General features: G+C 44.3%; 1 long non-coding RNA gene across 1 annotated transcript; it reads left to right on the plus strand.

Moving 5' to 3' along the window:
- LOC143318586 (uncharacterized) lies at positions 1–26,763 on the plus strand. The gene is made up of 3 exons (XR_013077019.1): positions 1–322; positions 12,893–13,013; positions 24,584–26,763. It is a non-coding gene; the product is annotated as an uncharacterized LOC143318586 (long non-coding RNA).
- The last annotated feature ends 516 nt before the right edge of the window (positions 26,764–27,279 follow it).

The raw sequence follows: 27,279 nt of genomic DNA on the forward strand, positions 1-27,279 counted from the left end.
ACTTATCCCCGGCTGGCCAATGGCGCACCTCTCCCCTGCTCACATGACGCCTTTCTGTGCGCTCCCTCTCCTCTCAGCGCTCAATCCCGGCGAGTGCAGGCATCACTGAAGATCTGACACCGGCGGAATCGGACGTCCGCTGTCCTCGGCAGAATTAACCAGGTGTTATCTAACGCAAACTTTATCGCCATCTGATGAAGCTGACCGTCCTGTCGATGAGATCGACCCTGCGGCGCCGGAGGAACAGACTTTTTTCCGTCTCCAAAGCACCGGAGAGGCGCAGGGGCGAGACAATAACGCCCAGAAGTTATTGAAATGAATCGTAAGTAGGCGACGTTATTTTTCCCTCTCTTTTAATCGCTTCTTTACTGCTGCCAGGAGTAAGTTGTAGTCACATTTATTCTCGACTTCAGTTTAAAACGTGCGACTGAATGTGTCACTTTTGCGCCGTGTGCTTTCTGTCCTTTTTTGTTTACATCTAAAGGAGAATTAAACATTTCCAGACGCTTCAGTCTTTTATTGTGAGACAAACGTGACTTGATGCTTGAATGATCTCGAAGTTCGTTTTCTCCTGTCGACAGTCTTTGTGCGCCTCTGTGAATTTTCTCGTTGTGGATGCGTGGCTGTCTGCGCGCAGCGCCATACCATGAAATATAGATAAAAAGCACACGGTAAACCCGCTAACCCCTAGACAGGCAGGCTGTGCAGCCGGTCCACACGCCTCAATGAGGACAATTAGTGGGGGACGAGAGAGAAAAAAATGGAGTACTTGAAGCGCAATAAAACAGGGCTGCACTTCACTTCAACCCGCTAGACAGGATAAGGGTGGATCTTCAGTAACCTTTTGTGACATTTCCAATGCAGGATACGACAAAAAAAACGTTCCTTAAGTTTGTGCTCAGGTCAGGCTCTGAGAAATGTATTTATTTACTATTCATTTCCTTCACAAATGAGTTTCTCCACCAAACAAGCATTTATGTCAAATTCCAGTGAATTTGACAGACACTCTATGAGGTCATGTCATTCACTGAACCCTTTAATTGATTGGAAATTAGGGGGTAGCGGGGTCAACGGAGGAGGAGGGGGGTGTAAAATTTATGTACACTTGGGAGTCAAAGCAAAAATGGGTGCTCTCTGATTTTCCACGAGTTTTGCACAATCAGAGGGAAAGAGCGGGGGACCGGGGCCATTTGATGTTTTGAAAGACTTCAGATGGCTTTAATTAGGACCTATAAAATCTGTCTGCCCCTTTCTCTGAGGCGGCGCTCTGGAGGAGCGACAAGGGAGGGGAACTGACAAAAAAAAAAGAAAAGAAAAAGCAAACGATACAGAAAGTCACTTCAGCAAAGGACTGTCTAATCAAAATTTTATAACCCTCCTTTTTTCTTCTCGTGGCTCCCTCCCTTGCCTCCTACCCTCCCTTCCTTGATGCTGGTGGTATGTAGGCAGCCCTCTTATTCCCTCTTTGTCTGGCTGCTGTGTTATCTATACTCACCCCCCTCAATCCTCCCACTACCCTCAACCTAACTACCGCCTACAGTCGGCCTGAGCCCAGACACCTGAACGCTAGACATAATGATCAAGAGAAGTTTCCAGTCTGTCTGGAGCACAACCAGTTGTTTTATGTTTTCTTCTTCTTCTTCTTCTTCTTCTTCGTCTTCTTCAGCTCCTCTTTTTTTTGTCCTCCTGCTGTCCTGGCTGGCAATCAAGACACGCAATGTTGTTTGTGAGTTTGTAGTGTGTGTGTGTGTGTGTGTGTGTGTGTGTGTGTGGTACAGGGTTGCAGTTTCATCGCTACTGCTACCGTTGCTGCCGCTGTGTAGCCTATATGGATCTTGGATGGAGTGTGGGTGACTCACACAGCTGCAGTACACACACTCATGAGGAAACATCAAAGACTTCTTCTGTGTGTGTGTGTGTGTGTGTGTCTCAGGGTGTGTGAGAGAGTGAGATTTCAGCTATGCTGTTTCTGGTACGTGTCTGCAAGAATATAGGTATGGCATGGCGCCTGTAGTTATTTTATTCTTTCTGTTTTGTTCATCTCGCTGGGGTTTGCGCGCTGTGCTACTTGGCTCTTTTTAAAAGCGTTAATTGTACTAGATCACACACACAAGAGGCTCCGAAGCTTAATGATTTCCCAGTTTTTAAGTTTTTTCCAGCACGATGATGTTAAGCCTGAGTCTTGATCTTGGATTTTAAAGGGATTGGGGTCAATAAAACAGCATTAGTCCATTATTAATGAATAGGAGTTGAATCTTTCGAGCTTCAAAAATAAACATTTAATGTAATGCCTACTTGAAGATTCCATTTTTACTCTACTGGAGGTTTTAAATGAGGCCCTCAGACGCTCTCTGTCGCACCTCGACTCTGACGGTGGGTGTCTTTGAGTTGGGCTTTAAGCCGAGGTGGCTTCTGAAGTGGAGCAAAAGGAAATGCGAAACGCAAATTAGAGGTGGGAGTTGGTTAAAAATGCTCCGATATGTGTATTTATGTGATCGACAGATTCATCTTCAAGAGTGGCCTCCTTTTGAGGAGTACACGTCTTTGTTTCTCGATGTGTGTTGGTCGGGGATTACGTCATTTGGCTGCTGCTGGTTTAGCTAGACACCAATAAGCTAGCTTGCTTTATGGAAAATGGCTGGTTGGTTGAGTGGAGTCTTTGTTCGACATCTTTGCTCGACAACACACGTCAGAACAAGCAGAGCTGCATGTAGTGTTTTTCCGTTTCGGGTCCAACCAGCCTAATAATTTTCAGCGCGTATTCGAAGTTGTTTTTCTCAATGATGTCCATTTTTGATAAACTTGTTTGTTGGGAGATTATCCCCTAACAGCTGGAATGGGCTCTGCCAACCATGTAATCTTCTCAGTGTTTTGAAGAGCAAGTGTTGGTGAAATTTGCACAGAGCTTCAGCCGAAATCCTGCCACTTGTTTGTGTGTGTTTTCTGAAAGCTGACTCTGTGTATCATGGCATCAAGGAGATTGAGGATGTCTCTTCCTCTGCCTCCACCCTTTGAAGGGGGAAGTAATAAAAAGCTCAATGGGTGCAACAAGCTGTTCTTCCCTCCTACACTTTGAGGCTTTCTACCTGGAGATGAATAGGAGGCCCCTCCATAACGAAGGGGGAGAAGAGAACATTTTATTGAAGGCTGAGGATGTGGGGGGATGCGCCATACCTTATAGACACTTGGTGTGAAATAGTCCAGTTGTACCAGATTACAGGATAGCACCGTCTACCGAGTTTGACGTGAGAATAATTGTTATTTTCGGTTCTATGAAGGCATCATTTTCTAAATCACTAATCTGCCGACATGTTTGAGTACAAATGATGTAAATCTATTAAGTTTTAAGTGGGTCAAAAGGGTGTTATGTAAACATTACCAAATTGTCCCGTAAAATCCCGCTTGAAGTAAAACACTGTCTTCATAGTGTGATAATACCACATCCATGATAATGACATTGGACAATCACAAAGCCACAGATTAGGATTTTAAGTAACCAGCTTTATGCGTGAAGGAGTGAAGTCATGGTCAGGAATGTAAATGGCGGAGTCATTCAATTACCACCGTGCCCTTTCCTGGGAAAAGTCCCCAGCCGTGAAGAGGTTAATTGTTTTTGAATCTCCATCCGAGGGGAGAAAATGGGCGAACGGGAGGGATAATTGAGCCGCTGATAGTTGAGTGGATTATGGATTACTGTGTCTTTCCAAAGGAGAAAGAAAAGGAGGTGAACGAGAGACGGAGGAGAGAAGGGAAGGAAAGGCCCGTGTTGCGTGATGCAGCCGCAGGGGGGTCGTCTGGCCTTCTTTTGGAAGAGGGAGAACTCCAATCCTGTTTAGCCCGCGAGGTGACCCTTGACCCCGCGCATGCTCCTCCCTGCTCCAGGTGCAAGCCCTCACTGCTAGCGGCTCACACACAGCAAGCTAATTTTTCACACACTCTGCAAGCACTGGGGGGAAACGCCATATGAAAATGCAGACCCTTTTCACGTTTTCGCCCCCCTGCTTCTTTTTCTTCATGCCGTTCTATTGTCAGGGGTTAAAGATCCCAGCCTGCCTGTCGGGGTGGGGGAGTGTTGTGATAATATCAGGCCTCCTTTTTTTTCTTCTCCCCCTTCCTCTGAAATATTTTCTCGGCAAGAAAATGGATGGCTGTCTTGAAACCTGGGGAGAAACGACGATCTGACATGGTGCAATAATCACAGGAGTGCTAATCAGAGGGATGTCGTGTATAATTAACTACAGTGTTTGATAACACCACAGCGAACCACCTCAGGCCATTAGCGAAAGTTTCCCGATGCTATTAATGGGCGATAATAAAATTCAAGAAAACCCGGATGGAACGAGCCCTCTGCATGGCCCACTGGTTAAAGCACTGTAAGGTTAATGAACCAATTTACATACTTTCTGCTGCCATCTGGGTGAAATGACGAGGCAGATGCTCCCCACTCCGTACTGTTACGTTGTGCTGTTCAACACAGAGGAATGTGTCAGGTCCACCGAGGTTGATGAGCACATTTCACATTCAGCTTGTGGTCAAAAACAATGACGAATGAACAGGAAATCGTTGCTGCTGGAAGGTCCTGGAGAAATATACTGAGCATCGACCTGACTGCTTGTGTAGAATATGTTTGATTTCACTTAACCCCGTTGCAAATGGGTGAATAATGAGTGCTTGGCGGATGCTAAATGTGACTGCTGTCAAATCTGACTACAACACTGCATCACCAGCCTTAGCTATTGTTCTTCATAAAAAGTGACGCTCAAGTGTGGATCATAGCCTGACCCCTCCCCATTTAAAAACCAAAAAAAAAAAAAGAAGAGAACGTCAGGGAGAGGGGAGTCATCTGCGAATCAGGCCATGAGAAACTCGACGGACCATCCAGAAGAATCACCGTAGACGATGCTGGGGACTGGGGGCAGAAAGAGGATTAGTGTCCGTCCACCTCTCTGCCATCCTCATACGGGTGATCACATTACAAATAGAGCGTTCTCGAAGCGCTCCTTTTGCAGGGGAACACAATGAGGTCTGTCGGCGATCAATAAAGCAGTGTGAAACCAGAGGGATATACTTTAAAAATCAAAGGCGCTGGCTGGCATGGCCATCATCTTGCCCCGTCTGCTGGAATCAGATAAGGGAGCGGGGCCTTGCAGGAAAGGTTGTTCGGCCCCAGGGCTGCTCGACTTGACGGATATCCCCCCTACTGGCACCCGTTGCAGACTGATTTCATCTGCAAATGGGAAAAACCAAAACATTTCTGTATGCATCTGGTCCCTCTCTGATACTGTACATGTGGCAGAACAGCTGAAGGGATAGATGGGTAAAAGGGAGCATAATATATAATCCCCGCAGCGTGTTTGGGGAGAAAATTCGCAGCTATTTCTCTAACCCCTCTGTTGTCCTCCATGGATGATGGTTTTTACCTCATGCTTCACTTACATGATTTAAAGAAAATAAAATCACCCTGGTTTTGGTTTGACAAAGTGTCAGAGCTGGTGCGAGTGTTCGTCTCAGATTAGCTCTTTGTGCCGTGAGGAGAGAGGAAAGACGGGGTGGGGGGGGGTCAGGGATGGGGGAACAATACCGCCGCGATCCCAGTTGAAAGAAATCATTTGCACAATTTTATGAAAGCTGTATTTGTCCGGTCGGATGGTTCTATCAAAGCCCAACAGCCACGGTGGAACGTGATTTAAATGACGGGTGAGCTACAAAGCCGGCAAGATGTCGGGTTAGAGTCATTTCTCAGCTGAACGCTCTCCAGGTAAATGCAGATAATGCGCTCTCGAGTTTTTCTTTCTCTTTCTTTAAGAAGTGTAATTTCTACAGATGGCTCTGAGCTGACACCAGCGCTGCCAGAGCTTCTGTTCTCAGAGCTAAGCTTGTACAACATTTATGTGGCGAAGATGAAAAGACATCATGGCTACACTTTATGCCTGTAAATTCATGCCTGAAAAAGTAGCTCAGTAAAGCACTGAATTTCTTGTTCTTCTTAAAGTATTAGCAGTGATTTTTTTTTTTTTCCTTCTAATTTCATCCCAGCTCTTTTTCCTAAGACCCTCTTTAAACTTTAAATACCAGGTGGTAAACTTGCAAAGGATGAAAGTTCAGGTAAGTGCACAGTAGATGTAATAAGAGGATGAATGCAGTTTCTCGGTTTGAAAACTGACTCACTTTTGATTTGCCTCGACCCATATCTGTTGTTTTCAGTTTCAGAACCTCAGAACCCCCGCCCCACACACACAGTACTTCCTGGTGACTCACTTCTTTCCGAGCCACTTGTGCTTGAAAACTTCTAAGGATGAACCACACATATTCTGGGTTTTATCGTCAATGAGGGACCATTGGGCATAATGAAGTTCTGTTTCCCAGCATGAGTTTGCGAGGCTCATGATTACAAATGCTCGTCTCATTGTCTCCCATCATCTCGTGCCTAATTGAAGACAATATAACGAGACAACGGGGTCTCGCTCATCATTCTGCATCAATGGCATGCTCTATGGAACGTGCCAGTCTGTTAAAAGCGTGGTGGCGGCGGTGGGAGGGGTGTGTGTCCGTATAGATACTCGACTGCGCTCGAGCTTGTTTAATTTGGACCAAGAAGATGGACAATTAAACTACAGCTCCTGGGGGGGGGGGGGGGGGGGGGGCGTTCATTTTGGTCAGCTTCCCCACTTCACAGCCGCACCGCTCTTGTAAACGTTCCTGGATGTGTCTGGGTCATGCGTTAGGGGGTGGAGTGGGGTGTGTAGGCGGGAAGGGGATCGGGCGGGGGTCTGCCTCTGGAGGGGTTGTCTCAGATGATTAGGACAGCCAAGTGGGGAGAGTCCCTTAGCGCCCGGCCTCCTTCACCTCCCTAATATGCTCTGAATAAGTCCCCCTCCGCTGTGCGTTTGTTGTTGGGTTTGACGAGGGGGGGGATTATGTCTGGCCATGGTTTAGGAGTGTTTGTCATCTGCCCCCTCGAGGCCTGCACCGGCTCCTTTGTCTGAGCATCAGGCGTCGGTACAATGTCAAATCACACAATATGCCTATGCAATCAGGGCATCTCGGGTTAGGAACTGACACGGGATTTCATGTCTGGATTTTTCTTTATGTCAGTAATTTCATTTTAGGGTGGAGAATTAATCCAGTCAATTTACTCCGTACGCTGTTAGAACAGTTTTAATTTAGAAGAAATTGCATATTTATGCTTATTTTTTTTACCATAATCCTGACTGTACATCACTTACATACAGATTAGAAGTATTTTTAACCTTGTTAACATGTCCATGGAATCATTTTTATATGCTAAAAGACGTATCAGGAGCAAAATAAGTAGTTAATGCCATGATTGGACCGATGACAGGCAGGGTTTCATACACCAAGAAACCAATCCTGTTAACTTGCAGGATGGGGCGTTCCATTTCATGATAGCGTAGTCAAGCCAATCTATAAATGCTAATGTGACACTGTAGAGAGCGATACATAAAATACATTACAGTACATTGCAATTGTGATGCATCAACCTGTAGCCGACCCTGTACAATTTGTTCTTCTTCTTTGTAATTGGCTTCTGATTCAAACACGTGTGGCTGAATTACTCCTGTATCACCAGCTGTCATTGTGAAGCGTACAGTAGTGAGCAAAACAGAGCACGAGCAGAGCTCTGATGATTTGTTGTTGAGTAGAGTTGAAGGTTAGCAGCTACGCTGAAGTTGTAGGTGAACAGTGGAGGAGTGGGTGGAGGCAGAGGCAGGGACTGTTTGCATATTCATAGCACCATGCATACTAAATGAATTAAAAGGTGCAAAGTTCCATCTAAGCCATGTTGAGGCAAAAAAAGGATTTTTTTTCATGGAAAAAACTTCTAAATATGTATTTTTGATGAAGAGAGGTGAGTTTCTAGACCAGGAGAGGAACTTCTAAACGGCTACTGCATCACGTTTCTCGCTCCACTCAGTAGTTACATTGTCTTTTTTTTTTTTTTTGTTCTATTTCAGTAAATGACTTTGCGTGACATAAATGTGACATTGCATGAGGATATTCTCAGAATGTTATCCGATGGAAGCACATTGGTTTCGTTATGAGTCACATCCAAATCAAAACAAGAGCTCTGCCATTTTGCACCGACGTTCGGCAGTCATGCAGAGAAAAATCAATCACAGAGGAGGAAGCAGTGCTCATTTCTTACAGAGGTATCATTAACCAGAATGCTTTGCAGCCACAGTTTGCATCTTTGCTAATCTACGATTGCTAGTGTGCAAAATCCATCAAACTCTTTAACAGCCTTTTTTCTAATCTGAACAATGAGTCGCAATGGCATTGTTTGTTCCCCCACACTCACAAGGCTATCACTAATGCACTCTTCTCCACATGTGAAGGCTGATGAAAAGCAGCTGGAAACATGCAGGATGCCACTGAAAGAAGAAAGTGAATTGCAATATTTGCAATGCTTGATAGCTAAATAATGGTCAGTGATATAGAAGTGTAACAGTATGGCAGAATTCACAGGGTCAATACTTGCTTTCTGTCAGCTTATATATATATATAGTGGCCTATTCCTGGTGCCTGCATAGTCTGTAATTCAGTTTAATGGTCTCAAAGGTGTTTCTATGGTTTCACACAGTGCATCTCTGTATGAAATTTGAAAGAAAGATTCATTCATCTCCACACAATGGCTAACAAAGAGGGCACTGAGCCCCGGCCAAATATCACAAGTTACATTGAAAACAAACAAAACGGTCTTGCTGCATACTGAAGAGGCAAAACCTCCCAATGACTGATAACAGCTCTGGAGGATTTAGGCGCTGTGGGAAAAATGGCTTCTGTGGCTTTGCATTCAAGTCACTTGGCCATTTTGGAGCACCAGGAAATGACACACATTCCTCCTTCCCAGTAACAAAATAAACCCAAATCCATCTTCCTACTATTCCTGCACAATAATGTCTACAATTTCAATTTTAATTACTCCGCTAGAAATCGTGAAATTGATTTATGGGCTTGATTTCGCTGCACTTTGGGGACCGTTTTATCAAAATCGGGCTTCAAATAAAGTGGACCTTGTGATTTAGAAATTAAAGGTTTCTTTGAAAACAGCATGTCTGTGTTCCTCCATAATAGCTAGAGATAGAAATGAAAAGGTGCAGTTGTACATGGTTGAGTGTTTTGAAAGCTTGTGAATCTGCAGTTTGTGCAGAATAATTGATGAGAAATACACACTCACACACACCTTCTGAAAAGGTTAGCAAAAATGCAACAGCCTTGTTCATGTTTGGGTGTCCTGAATCATATGGCGACTGATGGGGAACACTATACTTTTCCACTCAGCATCTCTCAAGTCAAACTTGCTCAGAACTCAGACTCAGAAAGGTACGCTGCATTGACTAATAGTATCACATTCCCTTGCGACCATATACAGTTCCTTCTAATGTGCATTCTCCAAGGACGTACCTGCCTGCTTTGCAGATGAGTAAATACGCCAGGTGGATGAGTTTCGATGACACCCAACGAGCTACTTTTGATCATCTTAGCCTTCGCCTGCTCTTATGAGTGGCAGTTTCAGGTGTTTCTCTTACAGCTGTGGCCTCAGTCGCACCAGCGCTTTAATTGACAGAAACTATTTCAAACAATGAAAATATGAGATGTTCACTTGATCTGGCTTTGCCTGCTCGTGGAAGTTTTTTTTTTTTTTTAGCTTCTAAGTATTTTCCACTTCATTTGACTGTGCCTGAAGGTATATTAAAACCATTTTCATAAATATTCTGGAATAAGCCCTTGAGATGTTTTTTATAGCCAGGGTTTTAAGGAGTGTAGCTAGACACATCAGTGGCTGTGTGTGTGTGTGTGTGTTGGGGGTTGAGGGAGCAAGTAATTACAGTTGTGTGTGTAATTGCATTTTCCTGGATTTGGGGTGAAAGTCTCATCTGACCAATGGAAATGTGTTCTTTGGTGCTTTTTTAGCCTGCTATTGCATTGTTGGAGTGGGACAATAGTTGTGGTATCAAAGCAGTTTCAGTCTCAGCGTGATATTGGTGGATATTAAACGCTTCCAAAATTAGTTGCACCACTTCCCACAACCCAGAGTCCTCAAAAGCTGTGAAAATGATGGAATTTCACTGAATTTTGCTTGGATGGAAGCACAGAAATTCAAAAACTCCAATGTTACATCTTTTTCAGACGTGGAAGAGGTTGTAGGAGGTTGGGGTTAATACACTGGCAAATATATCAGTCTATGCAAATCATCCATCAAATGGAGTCTGGTGATACAAGAAAGCAAATCTGGTGCAGATGATCTCTGTGTGGGCTGGAAGCCTTGAAGGTTTGCATCATGTCTGCCACGTTCTCCCTGAGGGCAGTCTAGCTTCCTTACATGCAGAAACACACACATGCACACGCATGTACTCACGCAAGCCACCGTTTTTCCTCACAGCGCGGCAGGAGTCTGTCTTCATCTGTCCTATTGATTGATGAAGCAGGCACAGCGGGGTGTCCAAGAGAGGCAGAAGTCTAGATCAAGGCTATGAGCTGCATCACTGGCAGTCTCACCGCACGCACAAACACACGCGCACACATTCACACACACACGCTCTTTCACTGTCTCTGTCATGCTCTCTCTGTGTCTGTCACAGCAGACACTGTGGACACAGGCAGCCATGACACATAAGTGTACACACATGCATACTGAGAGACATGACACACACAGCAGTGCTGACATGCACATGTCGTCATAGCTCATAAATACACCGCATCACACTCACACACACACACACTCGGAATGAATTAGCATGGCTTGGCTGTGCGAGCGCCTAAGCTGGACAGGCGTTTTCTATAAACATAATGTTTGTAGATTAGTTGGGGTTAATGATCCGATTGCCTCGGAGCTGCCACGACGTCTGTGTGTGCGTGTGTGTGTGTGTGTGCACATGTGTGTTTTTGGCTAGGGGGAAAAGGCACTGCTTTACTGCGCTGTCTCCCTCACTTCCAAACGAGACATGCCCCAGGCACCATTACAAGAGCAGTATTTATGATATTAGAGAACTGGGTTTGCGGCGCTAGCAGTGGTACCAGAACGAAACGGCTAAAATTATGTCTTGACTAACCTCAGTGGGCAGGTCCAGTATTTTCTTTGCATAAATGAGAAATTACAAGTTGTGTACTTAAAGGCTATTTTAGCAAATCGCCTGTTGGACTATCACGCACATTATTTTTCTGAGCCATGTAAATGTAGAAGCCAAAGATTGTTTTTGTTCTTTCAGAGCAGAAATAAAAAATCCAAAGTCAGAGCTTTTTTTTTTTTTTTTTTTTTCTCTTCTCCATCTTTACTTTGGTGTTTAAAATTAGCTTCCTCGCCCAAACCAGAAATAGTCTTCTGCAAACAACTTTCAGTCAACTGGAGTCAGGGGGTTCAGTGAGTGTGCAGTCCCTCTAAACCCACCTCCCCCCTCCCCACAAACACTCTGAGAAGCCCCTCACATGTAATGCTGAATGGACAGAAAAGTACAGGAATGAAAGAGAAGAGAGACAGAATGGCTGAAAAAAATGACTGTAAGACCCCTACGCTTTTTTTTTTTTTTTTCCCCAAAGTGACCCCCCCCCCCCCCTCTCCACCTACATATTTTCTCCTATCCCTCCCTCCATCCTTCGTTCCCTCCCTTCCTCTCCTCTGGCGTTCTTGTCGAGGCATGCCTCCATCCCCGCCAACCAGCATCGTCCGGGGCAGGGCGAGGGGGCAAGAAGAGAGGAGGGGGAGTGTGGGGTGGGGGGCAAACAAAGGAGCACTGTTGATGCCTCGCTGGGGTTTTGGGGAGGGTCGACACCAGGCTGGAGAGGGTGCGGGTGGAGGGGTGCAGACGGAGCGAGAGTGTGACTGAGGAGGTTTATCATTAATAATACAGATTAAAATGAAAGGGAGGGGAGCAGGGGTGTCTGCTCTGTTCAGTCATAAAGAGGACAAGCAGCACCAGTCAGTCACACACACACACACACACACGCAGTTTGCAACGCAGCAGTTAGTGAGTGTGTGTGAGTGTGAGAGATAGGCGAGGGATGGGGACAGTTCATTGTTTCCTGGCCATTGTACAATATTTGCTTAACCCTCGTGCTTTATCCGTGCAGCTGTATGCTACAAATGAGACGGGCGAAGAGCGTGTGTGTGTGTGCAATGGCGGCTGTCACAGCTGTTAGCAATTTCATCAGTGCACTGTAAGACACCCCCTCCGCTCACACACAAACACACACACACACACACACACACACACACACACAAACAAACCCTGTCAATTTATGCAGCAGCATGGCCGCGATAAAAATCGCTCTCGAACAGCACAATTGTGCGTCAACTTAGTCTCCGCAAACAAAAATTGAACGACGAAGCGGGCGCAGCAGCAAGCCAACGCAGGTATGCAAACTGTAAATGGCAATCATGCAGCCATATTGGAGCATAATAATCATCATCCTGTGGCTCCTTGTCGCCACTGCTTGCCAGTCATAGCTCCCTGACCCCAGCGTGAACTTCATTCCTCCTGACTTTAAGCAATCTTGCTTGACTCTTGCAAATCCAGGGCTCCTTGTTGTTGCTCATGATGAATGTATGTTTTTTTTTAAATAGTTGCTCAACGCTGAAATAAGACTTCAGAAAATACATCTTGACTTTCTTTAGGTTACAAACCGTACAGATTTGTAATCTCTGTGCCTATCTTGTCCATACAATCTTTTAACACGCTGAGTAAAGAAACTGTTTCGAAAGAGAACTGACTTTTAGAAGCGATAGCTGGAATCCCACAAGGCCCAACTCCATGAATGGAGTGCTTTTATTTATTTAGTTTTCCTGATGTGGGCTTGCTGGTGGAGATATCTCCATTGCACTCAAACAGTTTCTTAATGGTTTGCTTCCCCTGTCTGTCCTTTTCCGTTTCAGGCCACGAAAGCTGGCACGAGAAGAAGAGACAGAGCGAGTGCTAGCAGCGCTATTCTTCACCGCTGAGGGAAGGAAGGGAAGCAGAACGCAACGAGGAGAAGACAAGAGCGATGAAAGAGCGGTAAGAGAGCTGGGTTTGCCCCGGGGTTACACATTGTCTGTTGCGTGCGTGTCTGTCTGTCCTCTGTTGCCCTTCCACCTGAGTCAGCTGTGTGCTTGTGGTGGGTGTGGTGTTAACATGCATGCGTGTCTGCGTGTGTTTTTGTTATGTGTACGAGTGCTTTTTGTGTGTGTCCCTGGCCTCGAGCCACGGCTGCCAGGTGAAGAACGACCGTCCTGGCTCAGTCACCTGCTGCAACCCCCCCCCAACCCCCAACAACTTTTCTATTGTCTTTATCTCTTCATCTTTTTTCCACTCACAGTCATTTCTCTGTACTGAAACCCGCCAGAGAGAAATTCTCATTTGTATCTGTGTTGATTTATTTCTTGGTTTATATGATTAGGACTCTTGGAAATGCAGAAATTACACAAAGTGGGAGTGTTAACAGGAACCGCTTTCTTTTCTTCTTTTATCGTGACTGTGGCTAACCGATGGATGACATCTTTAGTTTAATGTCATTCACTTGTTTGCAGAACACAGCTGTAGAAGAACAGGCTAAAATCTGATTTCTTTGCACATTTGAATATTTTAATTTGATAAGTAGGTGTTTTGTATATTTAATTCAGAATTTATCAAGAATTTTGTTTAGTTTCCTCTAATCATCGTAGATGATATGCATCACTTTGTATTCAGAAAACAATAAAACTAAAACAAAGCCACCCAGGAGAGATTTTAAGAAATTTTAAGGAAGACATTAGTTCATGTATTCTTTGGTCATTAATACTGTATATCCAAAAGTAAGCACATAAGTGGTGTCATCTTATTGAATCCACATCTTTCTGTATCCCACTGCATCTGTGTCATCACAGATGTTTAGCCCGTTCCTTTTTTGTGTCAGGACACAAAATCCATTTTGTGTTGTGAGGATTTGATCTTTTCTCTCCAGCATCCGTTAAAATTGTGAAAAATTCCAACGATTCGGGGAAGCGGGGAGTCTAAAATAAAACATTACCTTGGAGAGCAGAACAGCCAAAAGGCAAAACACAGGAGTGAAACTGGGAAAAGAGCCACCTTATTGTCTTAACTGTGTTTGAGCGGTTCCCAAAGTGAGCAGTCTCTCAGAGAGTCTCTCTCTCTGTGAGGCTGGAAGCAGCAGTAAATCATTTTCTGCCATGCAGGCATGGCCAGAACGGCTGCCACCGTACACAGATAGGGAGATGGTTAAAGACGAAAGGCAGCGAGAGGAAAAGAAAATGTTGTTTTTCTCAGCTCTTGTCATCCTCCTCTCTGAGGAGACTCTTCAACCTCAACCTTTTACCCAGAGGGTTCAAAAGCAATGGTGCGATTTATTTATTTATTTATTTTGGATTCAGTCCATAGAAGATCCACTGCACTTCATGCAAGAGATTACTACCCTACTATTCTCACTTATCCAGCCATAAATCTGGGTCCTTTATTCTATATTCTTATTGTTGTGACACTGTAGGCTCTTCCAATGGGAATGTGCAGGATCTGTTTTTCTTCTTCTTTGGTAATTCAGTTTTGTATTTTCTCTTTTTCCCTCCCTTCTTAACTAACACCCAATACAAAAGCGTCCATGGATTTCATAGTAGTTTTACATACTATCATGGCACAACAGTTGTTAACAAAAGGGCAAAATGGGGATGCAGAGGGAACGTAGGCTTCAGTGATCAACACACTTTTCCAGAAACGCTGGCTGCCAGGGAAATGAACCTGTGGCTCTTCTGTTACACGACAAAAACGTACCTCGCCGGGGCGCCCCGCCAGCACAAAGGTTCTTTTCCATCACTCTCTTTTTCCTCTGTCCAGGTGTCTGAACGGTGAACTGTATCTCACGACGACTTTGCCGAAGACAGAAGAAAGTTCAGTTCAGCTTATTTCAGTTCAGCTCATTTCATCTGAACCCAGTCCAGTCGAACTCAATTCTCTCCTCTGGCTCTTTGTCTCGCACCCTCTCGCACCTATTTTCAGCCTGCCTGAGCCGTGTAATCTTCTCACATTTTCGGCTCCCTTCGGTTCTGTCCCTCTCGAACGACCGCAGCCTCAGAACCGTCCTCCCCTTTTCTCAGGTTTCTACGCATTCAACTAGTCTTTATCTGTATTTGCGTCTTTCTATCGCTGCCTTTCTTTCCTCCATCTGTTCTAGGTGTACTCACACTGCTGTTGCATGGCCCAATCCTTCTACTGTCTGCAGCCACCAGAAAAAGGCCATTCCACCATTTTAAAAAGCAGGAGATGATGATGAAAGTGACCAGGAGGGATGTGGCAGTGTAGAGCGATAGGTTAAAACTTTTGTCCAATGCCAATAGTCATTGTTTGCAGTTATTGGCATTCCTCACGTTTTGAATCTGTCCGAATCAGCCCAGACCAAAGTTTCAGTGTTTTGCACTAGTTTGAGGAAGAAGTGCCTACTCCTTCTTCTTTCATCATTCTTTTGATGGATGTACTGTCTCAACCTACTGGGACTGGTTGAGTCACAAGTTGTACAACTACACACAACCCCATTGTTTTTAGAAGTCGTCAAATGATGCAAGGGTAGGTTGGGGAAGAAAGAAAGGAAAAAGGTGGAGGATGTTGTAAGCAAGGATCCAGACATGCCGCTGCTCTTTCCTCTCCCCCCTTTTTTCCTCTCAAGTGTGTCTGTCCTCTGCTCCGGTGGAAGAAGGTCTTTCAGGAGCAGCCGAGTCTGTCTAAGCTGGCTTTAAAAGCTGCAGGACTCGAGAAGCGCCGTGGTTCTCTTTTGCCGTCCGGGTTGCGTATGCGGAGGCGGGTTTGCAAGACTGAAGCCACAGTGTGTCACACGGTTTCATATTTCAAAAAACGCATATGGGAAAATGACAGGAAAATGAGTCACTCCGTCAAGTCATATTGATTCACTGCAGTGACTGGGGGACAGAGCGAGTAATTGTCAGTTACACACTCACGCAAAATAACCGGCAAATGATGGACGATGGTTTACAATGGTGATGGTTTGGAGGGGGGGGCATGAAAGCGGGCATAACGGGCATAAAAGCCTGATGGACAAGTGTCGAAAATGGTAACATTTGTGTCGGCACAAAGGAAAGCATAGAACAACAGAGTGCTCCTCTATCAAAGCACCCCCCCCAGCAAAGACACCCATCAACCACCAGGGGATTAAAGATTAGAATGAGAGCTCTTATTGAGTTTGAAGCCGCAGCAGTGTCAAAATGGATGGATGGATGAAAGATTGATGGGCATGAGGGGGCAGAGATAGAAAAATTACAACAGAAAGAAGGCGGCGGGTAGACAGGATTTCAAAGAGAGGAGGAATCAACAAGAAAGGGGAAAGGGTTGTTGGTGGAAAAGATTTCAAAGTGAGCATGAGAGCATTATCTATGAGAGAGAACCAGAAAAGGGAGCGATAGTGTAGAACAGAGGTGAGGGCCAATGGAGCGATGCCTCTAATGTCTTTATAAGGCCATAAAATACTGCACTTCCTGGCCTCTCTCTAATTGCTGCGAGGGATGGGAAGGGGGGAGACTCGACTCTACCTGCCTACTAAATGAGGCCTCTAAATCCTCACTGCTTGGCCTTGGGGGCTTTTCTTTTGGATTGCTACGCCAGCAACATGGATGCAGAGAGAGAGAGAGAGAGAGAGAGAGAGAGAGAGAGAGGGAGCAACTCAGAAAGGGTCTACATTTGATTATTCTTTATTGTTTTTTTTTGCTTGGGATTAAAGTTGAGAACGAGAGAGAGAGAATTTCAAAGAAAGGCCAGAAGAGATTGGGGAAATTTCAGTACTTTAATGATCCCCTTAAAATGATCCTGGCAGAAAATAAAGGTGAATGGAGAATGACAGAATGGGGAGTGAGAGGAAAAATCCAAAGACACAGAGCTAAGAGTAAAAATATAATGTACTTTAGGCTATTCCTAATAATAACTGCTTGAAAATAAGGTCGAGAAAGAACACACAGAAATAAAGAAGCGGGGTAGAGGAGGATTTTATTGACTCAGTGGGAAACGACCGTAGAAATGGCTATGCTTCCCCAAGGAGCTGTATGCTGAACTCTTCAAAATGTGAAAAGTAACGCTTGCCATCATTGGAAAAGAAAACATTTTCATTTCATAAACTGCTTGTCTAAGGGACCCTGCCCCAACCTCTAACCCTCAAATAAGCACAGTAACTCACAGAGCCTTCAGAGGCAGAGGAAACTGTGGAAAGGCAGAAAAAGGCGCAAACTCACTGTAAACCGTGCCCTACATACCTGCACACGGACGCGCCATTAGGATCAATATTTGTTCCGAAATGAGACAGCATCAGTTTGAGAACAGTGATCGCATTGTGAAAGGTTTGGGAGCGTGACTCATACGAGATAGCAGATGAAAAAGTAAGCCTGGAACCACATCCAGGTATTTTCTATTTATTCTAACCAGATGTCCACAGATGGATGGATCCGTGGGCAGAATGGGAGAAAAAAAAAAAAACAATGTTATCTCGTCTGTCATCATATTTCAAGTAAAACAATGAGGACAACAACAAAGGCACCACACAGCCACTAGTAATGCATTATGAAGTCATTTTTAATCATTTCTGTACCATTAATGGTCTGTTCTCTTTGTCACCGTTGACTCGTTCTGCAGCACACACGTTAGGCTTTTCCTCTATATGCTGCGTATTCTGAATGAACGGTAATTTCAGGCTTGTTTTCCAAAATGTAAATTCCGCTGTTAATTTTTCATCCTTTGTCACTGAGTGCACGAGCTGTGCGCCTAACTTTTGCTTATTTTGATGGCTGGAGTTCGGGGCTGTATTGTGTCTCAACTTGCCGTGTTACAGGAGCTGTATAACAGTTGCCTTTTTTTTTTTTGTGCTGGGTTTTATCAGTGGGTGAGAGAATGAAAAGGAGTCAAAGGCAGCCCCCTAAGCTTTCCATAATGCGTCCCGCGAGGAGACAAAGGGCCGCATTCACTGCTGGGTGTCGATAAGACCTATCATTAGTCTGCCATTGGAGGTATTACCAACACACACAAACACCCGTACACACACACACACGCATACAGAGTGCAGTAGGGTACTTACTCCTGTACCCATTCTCTTTTTCCACATACACACGCATAAATATTCCATGCGTGCCAGAGGAGTGAAAGAGGCAGCCAAGCTCGACTTGAATCGAATAAAGGCAGAGGAGTGGACCCCCTGCCGCTTTCCCATCACAGCAGAATTCACTCAGCCACACATGGCTGGGGCATCCACGCTCAGCCATAGCCCATCTGTGTATGCATGTGTGTTCCTGCGCATGTATGGCTGCAACTGCTATAACATGCAAAGGACGCACAGGCGAAAAAACAAAAAACAAAAGAATGTTTGTACGGACCTCTGTTGGTCATTCATGACGGAGAATCTAGGTTAGATTAATGGCGGTGTATTTCCATAACAGTGCCGTATATAAGTGCAGCCATTATCCAGAGGACTGATGGCTTTTTTTGTGCTGGAAGAATGGCACGGTTGTAATGTTGTGTGCTGTAAAGTACTTGGTCTAGTGAAGCAGACTAGCAGACAAACTCCACACGTGGTTTAAATGCAGTGAAAAGGCCGAAGGAGGCTGCCAGACGTCTTGATGATAGAGCTCCTTGTTTACAATAATAATACCAGTGTCTCAGAATTAATGTTGTATTGACTTATTGATGATAAAAGGCTACATGTAGTACATTTACTTAACGAGACAGGAGTAAAATTAGGTGCAAGAAGAGGAGGATGGTTGGGTTTCCTATTAAGGTTAGTGTGTGTGTGCGTGTGCGTGTGTGTGTGTGTGTGTACACTCAGAGGAGGACGACGGCACTGCTGTCTAGGTCCTAAGTAGATGATGGACTGTAGCTCGTATTCCCATTCCCTCTCATTAGCTCAGCCCCACGAGAATATATGAGGTTACTTACCTTCCCTTGCTCTGAGTTCCCGGCCAAACGCCAAGCGTTGGCTGAGGGTCATTAGCCGCGCTGCTTGGAACAAATGGCCTTCGATAGCATCTCAGCTAAAATACAACAGGAGCAGATTAACCCCTTGATCCTTGGAGGATAGCATATTGAAAGCATTAGGAAGGAGTTGACAGGGGCGATCATCATTTTTTTAGCCTTTTCCATCATAAACTAGCTCCTTCGTGCTTTTATTTTCGCTTTTTTTTTTTTTTTTGCACCAGATTTTAAGAGTCCTCTTTTGGGGGGGGGGGGGGGGGGGGGGCTTTGGAATCTCATTGCACTTCAGCTAAACATCACAGTTGTTTGCCTGAAAACAAAAACCGCAGAGAGAAGTGGGCAGAGGATCAAAGCCCGGGGAGGATTTGTCTGGCAGATAGTCGCTGGGATCCTGCCTGCGTAGACTCTCTCTCTCTCTCTGTGTCTTTATGTCTCTATGTGCACACCACTAGGTTGCCCCCTCACACTGCCAGCTTGAAAATTATAGATCATGAAAAAGAACAGTGCAGTCACAACAACCTCCTCCCTGGAGCAGACGCCTTATCCTTATTACAAAGTGCAGGCATGTGTGTGCGCGTGTGCGTGCGTACACGTCGCCTTCCTCTCTCTTTCATCTACGTGCCTGGCTTTGTGCAGGTTTTTCATATTATTGGTATATCATCCCATCTCTTTTGATATGGTAAACAATTTGCCACTTGATTTTTAACATCCTGCCGATTTTGTTATCAAAAGAACCTCTGCGGGAACTATTAAAGTCCGGCATTTATCACAAGTCTTCGGGTACAGCAGAAGATAATCCAACAATAAACGCTATCAAATCAGATTGTCTTTGTAACCTCGGCGAAAGTATCTCCTCCCCGTACTGAAAAGGTTTATTCCATCTAAGGTCAACGTGTTCACCGAAAAGTTCTTTCCATAAGGCCTCGGTGAGGTTTGTGGCCTGCTGGTTGGGGGGGGTGGCTCAGATGTCAGTTTTGGGCAGAAAGACACACCCAGAGGATGGATATAATTAAGACTAGTGACTCTTTTTTTTTTTTTTGTGTGAGAAAGGAGGGTGTTTGGGTAACTGCTCTGGGTGGTCTAGCGCTACATGTCTGTACTAGTTTTATTACAAACAGGCACAATATGGTAAGAACATAGACGTATCCTGACAAAGCACAAAGATCAGTGTGTAGAGTGTTCAGACATAAAAAGGTAAAGAAATGAAAACAGCCGTGTCATTTGAGTCCTGGCCTGTTGGTTGTTTGGACATGGCGCAGGGTTTTTTTTTTTTTTTTTTTTTTTTTTTGCATTTAAAGCAGAATTGATCAAAGCCGCTGGCAGACACGCATGACATTCATGGAGGTACACTTACAAATGGTTATTTGACTTCACAAAGAGCACCCTGTGAGTCGGTGCCCTCTGCATTTCATCACAGAAGCAGCTTTAGCAACTTTTAGCATCAGGCCACTTGCCTGAAGACCTTCTAAACACCTTTCATGCTGGTCTTTCTTAAACTTTTACAGTTAGTTATTTGATTGATTAATTCATTGACACAAAATGAATGGCCCGCTATTTTGATGAAGGATTAATTGTAATTTTTCAAGCAAGAATGTCAAACATTTGCTGGCTGCAGCTTCGTCAATGTCAGTGTTTGCTGCTTTTTTTTTGTCATTCATGACTGTAAATGAACAGTCTTTGTGGTTTGAACCATTGGCTGGAGAAGAGAAACAATCTGAAGGCATCACTTTGGGCTCCGGGACTTTGTGATGAGCATTTGTCACAGTTTTTTGACATTTTATAGACTAAACAATCGATAAATCAAGAAAATGATCAGCAGATTGATCAACACTGAAAATAATCAGCAGTTGCAGCCCTGATTGAGCTGAAGCCATCTGGCATGTATTTAGATAAGGTTCCCATAAAAGACAAATGCTTCTCTACTCATTTCACTCAAAGAGGCAAAACTTTTTTAGAAACTTCTTCGAAAGGATTTTTCCGCGGAGAGCAGACGTCTCTTAGTCTCTCGAGTGTCTTCCGTTTCAACCCTGGGTGGCCCAGTGGAGGCTGCAGCTCTTAACTCTTGCAGCGTCTGCGTCGTTCTTTGTCCGCTGAACCATGCCGGACCACAAGTGCAGAATTTGCCTTCAATTGCAATTAATAACCTCTGGCTGGGTTTGTTTGCTTGACCCTGCAGCCTCTGTGTAGCGGTCATTAGACATAAGGTGTCAGCATCTTGTGACTGCTCTTCTTCTGACGCAGCTCTGTGCAGTTTGAACACTCTCGTGCTAACCAAGGAGTGAGTGTCAAAGATAAATGTTTGTCGGGATTTGCTGGATTCAGTCTTCTCTTAACAGTGCACTTTGTCTTACAGACAGTGTAAAAGTTAAACACATCAAATGGTTTACACACAGCCCCTTTTCTGACACATTTGGAAGCGAACTGTAACTTACGCCAGGCTTCCCTTGCTTTGTGGAAAAAGAACAAACACGGCAAGGCCAGCCAGTCCCACAACAAGCGCGTTTCAAGCACCCAATCCTGATTAATAGCATCTTCTCGTTAACACATAAACACCCCGCGTACCATCAAACCCTCAAACGTCCGTTAATTTGCAACTTCTTTTTTTTTTTTTTTTTTTCCATTCGCTTGAATTGGCTCATTTAGCCGGCAGAGAGAACACAGATCTTTATTGTTGCGTTTTGTTTTGAGGGGGCAAAAAACACATGGGTGGTCCCTTTTTTTTTAATGCACTGAGCAGCACATGGATCTGTTAATGAGAGTGAAAATTGGTGACTCCGTGCCGGGACCTTAATGACGGTGTTGCCCTCCCTGGTATCGGCAAGTCTGCTTACTGGAGCTGAGAAAGAGCGAAGGATGTGAGCGGGGGGGGAGAGAAAGAACAATGAGACAGAAACGGAGAGGAGGGAGAGAAACGATGCAGGATGGAGGTGGTTAAGAAAACGGAGCGAATGCAGGAAGGAACAAACCGTAGAAAGGAGCAGTAAGTGAAGGATACATTAGCTTGGCAAGACACAAATAGTAAATTGCATGTATATTCTGGCAGATGCAGGCAGTTGAACAGAGGGCAACTTTAGAAAGAGGAACGAGGGGGGCATTTCTTAGGCGGCATAAAAGGTTTAATTTTTCCTTCGGCTGTGGCGAGCAGCTTTCCTGTGCCGCCCCGTTTCACTGTATTTAACATCAAAGTGAAGTATGAACAATTGAGGCAATTTCTCATCTGGCCAAGGTCAATCATTGTTCTTTCTCTATGAATGTGGATCCGGCCGAGAGGAACCGTATTTTACTGGCGAATCTATTTTAGCAAGCCACCTTTCAACAACCTTTTTGGACATTTTTTTTTTTTTTCCTTCTTTTTGTGTGTGTTTTCATTTGCAACTAGATTTTCAGATTGTGCATATAAATTCTGGGAAATTTCACGCCCATTTATTACAGCTGTGGTGTTATTTTCTGCATCTAGGCGGCTTTCAGTAATACACGGGACTCATGTTGCATGAAATATGAAAGAAAAATAGGATTGATGTGAGCATAAAAGATTACTACTGCATATAATAAAATGTCAAGGTTGATGTTGGATCAGATCCCAAATCAGATTTCACATACAAAACTCCACTTCTGATGTTTCTACAAACCAAAACTGGAGTTGGTTAGGAGTTACTGTATATATAGCATGCTTTAACACAGCACATTTAGTCTTCGAGATATCTTGCGTAAGAAAGTCTTGTACCTGCCACATCTAACTATGAGCAGTCAAAAGAGTGTCTGAACCAAAAAAAAGTTAAAAAAGGACTCTGTGGCAACAGCAGGGCGCTCAAAAGAACATTAATACGGCCAAAATGACTTAAACACATTAATGAATATGCGTTCCACAGGAACTTTAATGTGCGTCTTGACCACAAATGAACCCAAAGCTTTTCATAGTACACAGTGTGACTCATTATGAGTCACAATGGGAGACCAAATGACATTCAAATCAAAGAAAACATCATGGGATGCAGAGAATAACCATGACTGACTAATGGAAAACTTATGATGGGATCCGATACTAGTACTAATACTATGACTACTACTGCTATATATTTTCTTTTGTTTGTTTCCTTGAATGTCAGATGCTGTGCACTTCCCACACATCTCATTTTAACTTGGGTACTCAGATTTTTCATACTTTCCTCATACACACGTTTTTTGTACTGCAGCTTTTTCTGTGCATTTTGGCCTTTCATGCAGTTTTAGGTCACTGAAAACAGAGCTTTGGAAAACTCCTTCCATGGTGAAGATATTTAGAAACTCAGTATGCAGTGTTGACATGTTGTCGAGCAGGTTTTGGTTTGTGACTTCAGCGTGTGCACAGTTATCTCCTTTGGTTACGTGAGGCCATTTTAAGCAGCGGCAGACGTGGCCAAAATAGTGCGTTAACCTTGCAAACAGGACTTTTCACATGTTTACTCAGAAATGTAGAGTTACTCTTAGCGGTAACAGCTTTTTTCAGGCTTCTGATTGGCCAACATGGTGAACAGTTCAGACCACCATTCAGTGTAGAGCCAAAATAATGTGTCAGTTAGTCAAATGGCAGAAAATGAGTCTGTTTTTGATGCAATTTGCATGTGTCAACTTGGGTTTGAGGAAATTGGGACTTTCATTTTTGCTGTTTTCTGACATTCTATCGACAGAACCATTAACCTGGATAATAACCAGCAGATTAGTCGGTTTCTTTTGGCGTCTTGTTTACAAGAAGTTAAACACACGCTTGTCCTTTTTCTAATTGCGTTTGTATACTCGACCTTTTTTCGAACAAAGTAAATTATGTATAGGCTGAATATCAGGAAGGCTGCATTAGTTGCCCCCCCCCCGCTACATCTCCAGGTTGTACTGACTTTCTTTTTTTTTTTTCCTCCCTTTCCATCTGGTCAACTTAAGAAGTTGCACTCAGAAATTCTTTTTGATAATTCATTCTGTCTCAGTGCACATCACTCCCAGCCTCCTCGTGCTGCGGGCATGTCAGACACCCGGCTCTATATAATACATTACAGTCAGTGCTGTCATTATCCTGAAATTCTTTATTGTGTTTAGGGCAGCAGATAAAAGCACATCAGTGACAATTCAGCCTTATTAGAAGAGGCACAACAGCCATCTCAACACAGTCGGTGTGCATGTTTATCGGGATCTGATTTTAGTAGCTTCAAAGGCTGATTCCATATGTTTGTGTTTGCAGGGGTCTTTATTCATGAGGTATCGCCGTTTTTCCCCCCATCTAAACCACCTAGCTTACTCCAAGCTTTTTTTTTTTTTTTTTTTTTTTTTGTTAAAGATGAATCATGTGTTAATGTACACACACGCCGGCTCCTTGTCATTGTTTCTCAAGACCACCCAGAGTGTGTATAGGAGTTGGGTTGTGAGTGGTCGTGTTGTACATATAAAATCATGAGTGAGTTCTTTAGAGGGGATGAAGTGCAGACTTATTACAGCTAATACTGTTAAACACATCAGTCAGTCCCCGTTCAACAATTTAAGAGCACGTCACTGTGTGTGTGTGTATATGTGTGTGTGTGTGTGTATGTGTATGACATTTTAATAATATGGTTACCCAAACAACACCTGAATTTATCCTGTGCTTTCTTCTCCTCTGTTTGTTTTCTGCCCAGGTCCAGACATGAAGGAGGCACGCACGCACACACACACATACAACGGCACCTAGAGTCTGTCTGCGGTCTACCACCACCCTGCCACCCACACACACACACACACACACACACACACACACACACACACAAACGCGCCTGTTACGGTAAGAATCAGAGACCACCGAGTTAGGGGGATAATAATGGTGTGAATGTGAGAAAACAAACTCATTATCCTCTGCTGTTTTCTTCTCGGAGTAATTCAATGACAAATTGACTACTTGTATTGCAAAATGCTCTAAATTCAGTAATTAAAAAACAAAAAACAGCTGAATTAAGACATTTTAACATCACAGGATACACTCTTAAAAGTCATTTCTTGGTGCTTTTAAATAGGCTGTGAAAAAAAAAAAATGTCCTTTTCTATCCAGTTTGCATGTCTCATTTTGGAACAGATCTTAATTAATGCATTTCATGTTAGGAGAAATTGAATGTGTCTGCTGTCTTGCATGTGATTTTCTAGTGCCTCTGTGTGTGCGTGCATAAAGCTCTTTTTTTCTATTTCCGTCAGTCAAAACCAATCTCCACGAGTTGAACAGCCGCACCACATATCCCACAAACACCCATATCCGACCCCCCCTTTGCCCACCCCGTGCCCCTCCCAGGCTTCCCAGCATCCTGCTTCGCCCTCCGTCCAAAAAAACATGCACGCTGAAATTACAGTCTGTGTGGCGGCATTGTGGGAAAGCCTTCCCTCCTGCTCACTCGCTGCATCTGCCCTGCTTGTCCCTCCTTATCTTTTTCTCATTCTGCTACTGTTTTGGATGAGTTTCAGGCGGGGGCTTATTTTGATCTTCGCTAAACTGTGAAAACAGCTGCCCATGTTCATTTGCATCTACAGTTGCAGTGACTGAAGTTCAGACTGAGGTTAACAAGGTAGTCATGTAGTTCTAAATAAAATTAAGCTCTTTGTATTGATTTTTTTTTTTTTCTATTTGTTGGCCTTTGCAAATTACATTTAGGATGGTAGTTTCACTATATTTCTAGGGTATCACACTGGAGTATGAAAAAAAAATCCTGTACTACATCAAATATAATAGAAGAAGAGGGAGATTAACACTTTGTCAGTGTTGGATTCATGTTTTTGAAGGTGGTGTAATGACCTAAATATTCCTCCATCCACACAAATTAGTGCTTATGAGCCTGGCTACCATTACCAGTGGACATATAGTGTTTCACTTTTATGCACGCTTCAGGTTTAAGCTCCTGATGTCTGGCAGGTCGTTCCCAGGGAGAAATTCTCCCAAAGTGACACTGACTTTGGTAGTCATCGTGAACAGTGGTTGCCAGAAATGACTGAAGAGTACCACCTACAACGGCTTAAACAGAAAATCCAATGGAAAAATAAAATTTGCAATGGTATTGCAGCGTAACAGCACAGACGTGAGCAAAATGAAAACATGCGTAAATGAAAAGAGGAAATTCGAGGATTGCTGTGTGCAGGAAAGCTGCTTAAATCAGAGAGAGAGCAGCCCCTTCCTCTTGTTTTCCAGCTTCAGGTTAACTGACGGCACCTCCCTCACAGCGACCCTGTTCCTAAACAGCTGCAATGACACACTCCATCAGTTCGGCTTTGCCTGCGCGGGGCTAGCTTGGTTAACAGTTGGCCGAGGTGTGGCGTGTGTGTGTGTGTGCGCGTGTGTGTGAGTGTGTGTGCGCGCGCTGGCTATTAAAGCACTTGAGAATCCGAGAGGAAAGGAGTTGCACTGCTAATGGATGTGTCTATTGATGTTCCCATTTAGCAGCACACTGTAAACGATAGGGCAATGATTGTGTTGAAGACGGAAGGAGGTGGAGGAGGAGTGGAGAGCGGTTCGGCTGGGCGATGATAATGACAAGGAAGGTTATTATTTGGCACCCCGCGGAGTCTCTCTCTGCTTTGTGTGTGTGTGTGTGTGTGTGTGCTTGAAGAGAGAGAGAGGCACTCTTCCTCTCGCTCGTGTCGCTCGGCCTGCCTATTGGCTATTATTCTCTTCTCACTGTTTTTCTCGCCTGGTCCACTCCTCTCTCACGACATTACTCACTGCTGCTAGTCTACATCCACCTCCGTTTCTCTTTTCTCAATGGCCGTCCCTTTTTTTAAAAAAAAAAAGCAGAGCAGATTTGGTTTGTGATGGCGGAGAAAAATAGCAAAAAAAAAGAAAACAAGTCAAAGACAGACTAATGCAGCTGAGGCGACAAAATAGTTTCTCGTCCTGAAATTTTTAGGAGAGCAGGTTGCCCTTGAAATATTGATTTTACTCACCAGCAGATATTTCTCCCAGCTGCGTGTGCGTACGTGTGTGTGTGTGCGCACACGCGTGCCCTGTCAGTTCCAATCAGTGTGTGTGTGATGAATATGAACGCAGTCAGCCAGCCTGCAGCTTTGGCAGGAGACCCCCCTCCAGCTGGACTCAGACCCCGACTCGAGTGTGCCTGTGTGTGTTTTGTGAGCGCGGTTGTACACGTCAGCCCGCATCTGTCAGCGCCGTGACAACCTGAGGATGAAATAGCGAAAAATATACAACATATCATGCCGCTTGGCACACGATGCATCGGAAGCCCCTCAACGCAGAGGGAAGCATCCAGTTTCAGCGTCAGTGGGAATTGAACCCCTTGTTCGACTGAATTGAGACGTGCAAAGAGCCTCTGCAGGGCGAAACGCTTTGAAATGAGATGGA

Source organism: Chaetodon auriga, chromosome 3 (genome assembly GCF_051107435.1).
Source record: "Chaetodon auriga isolate fChaAug3 chromosome 3, fChaAug3.hap1, whole genome shotgun sequence".
Lineage (NCBI taxonomy): Eukaryota > Metazoa > Chordata > Actinopteri > Chaetodontiformes > Chaetodontidae > Chaetodon > Chaetodon auriga.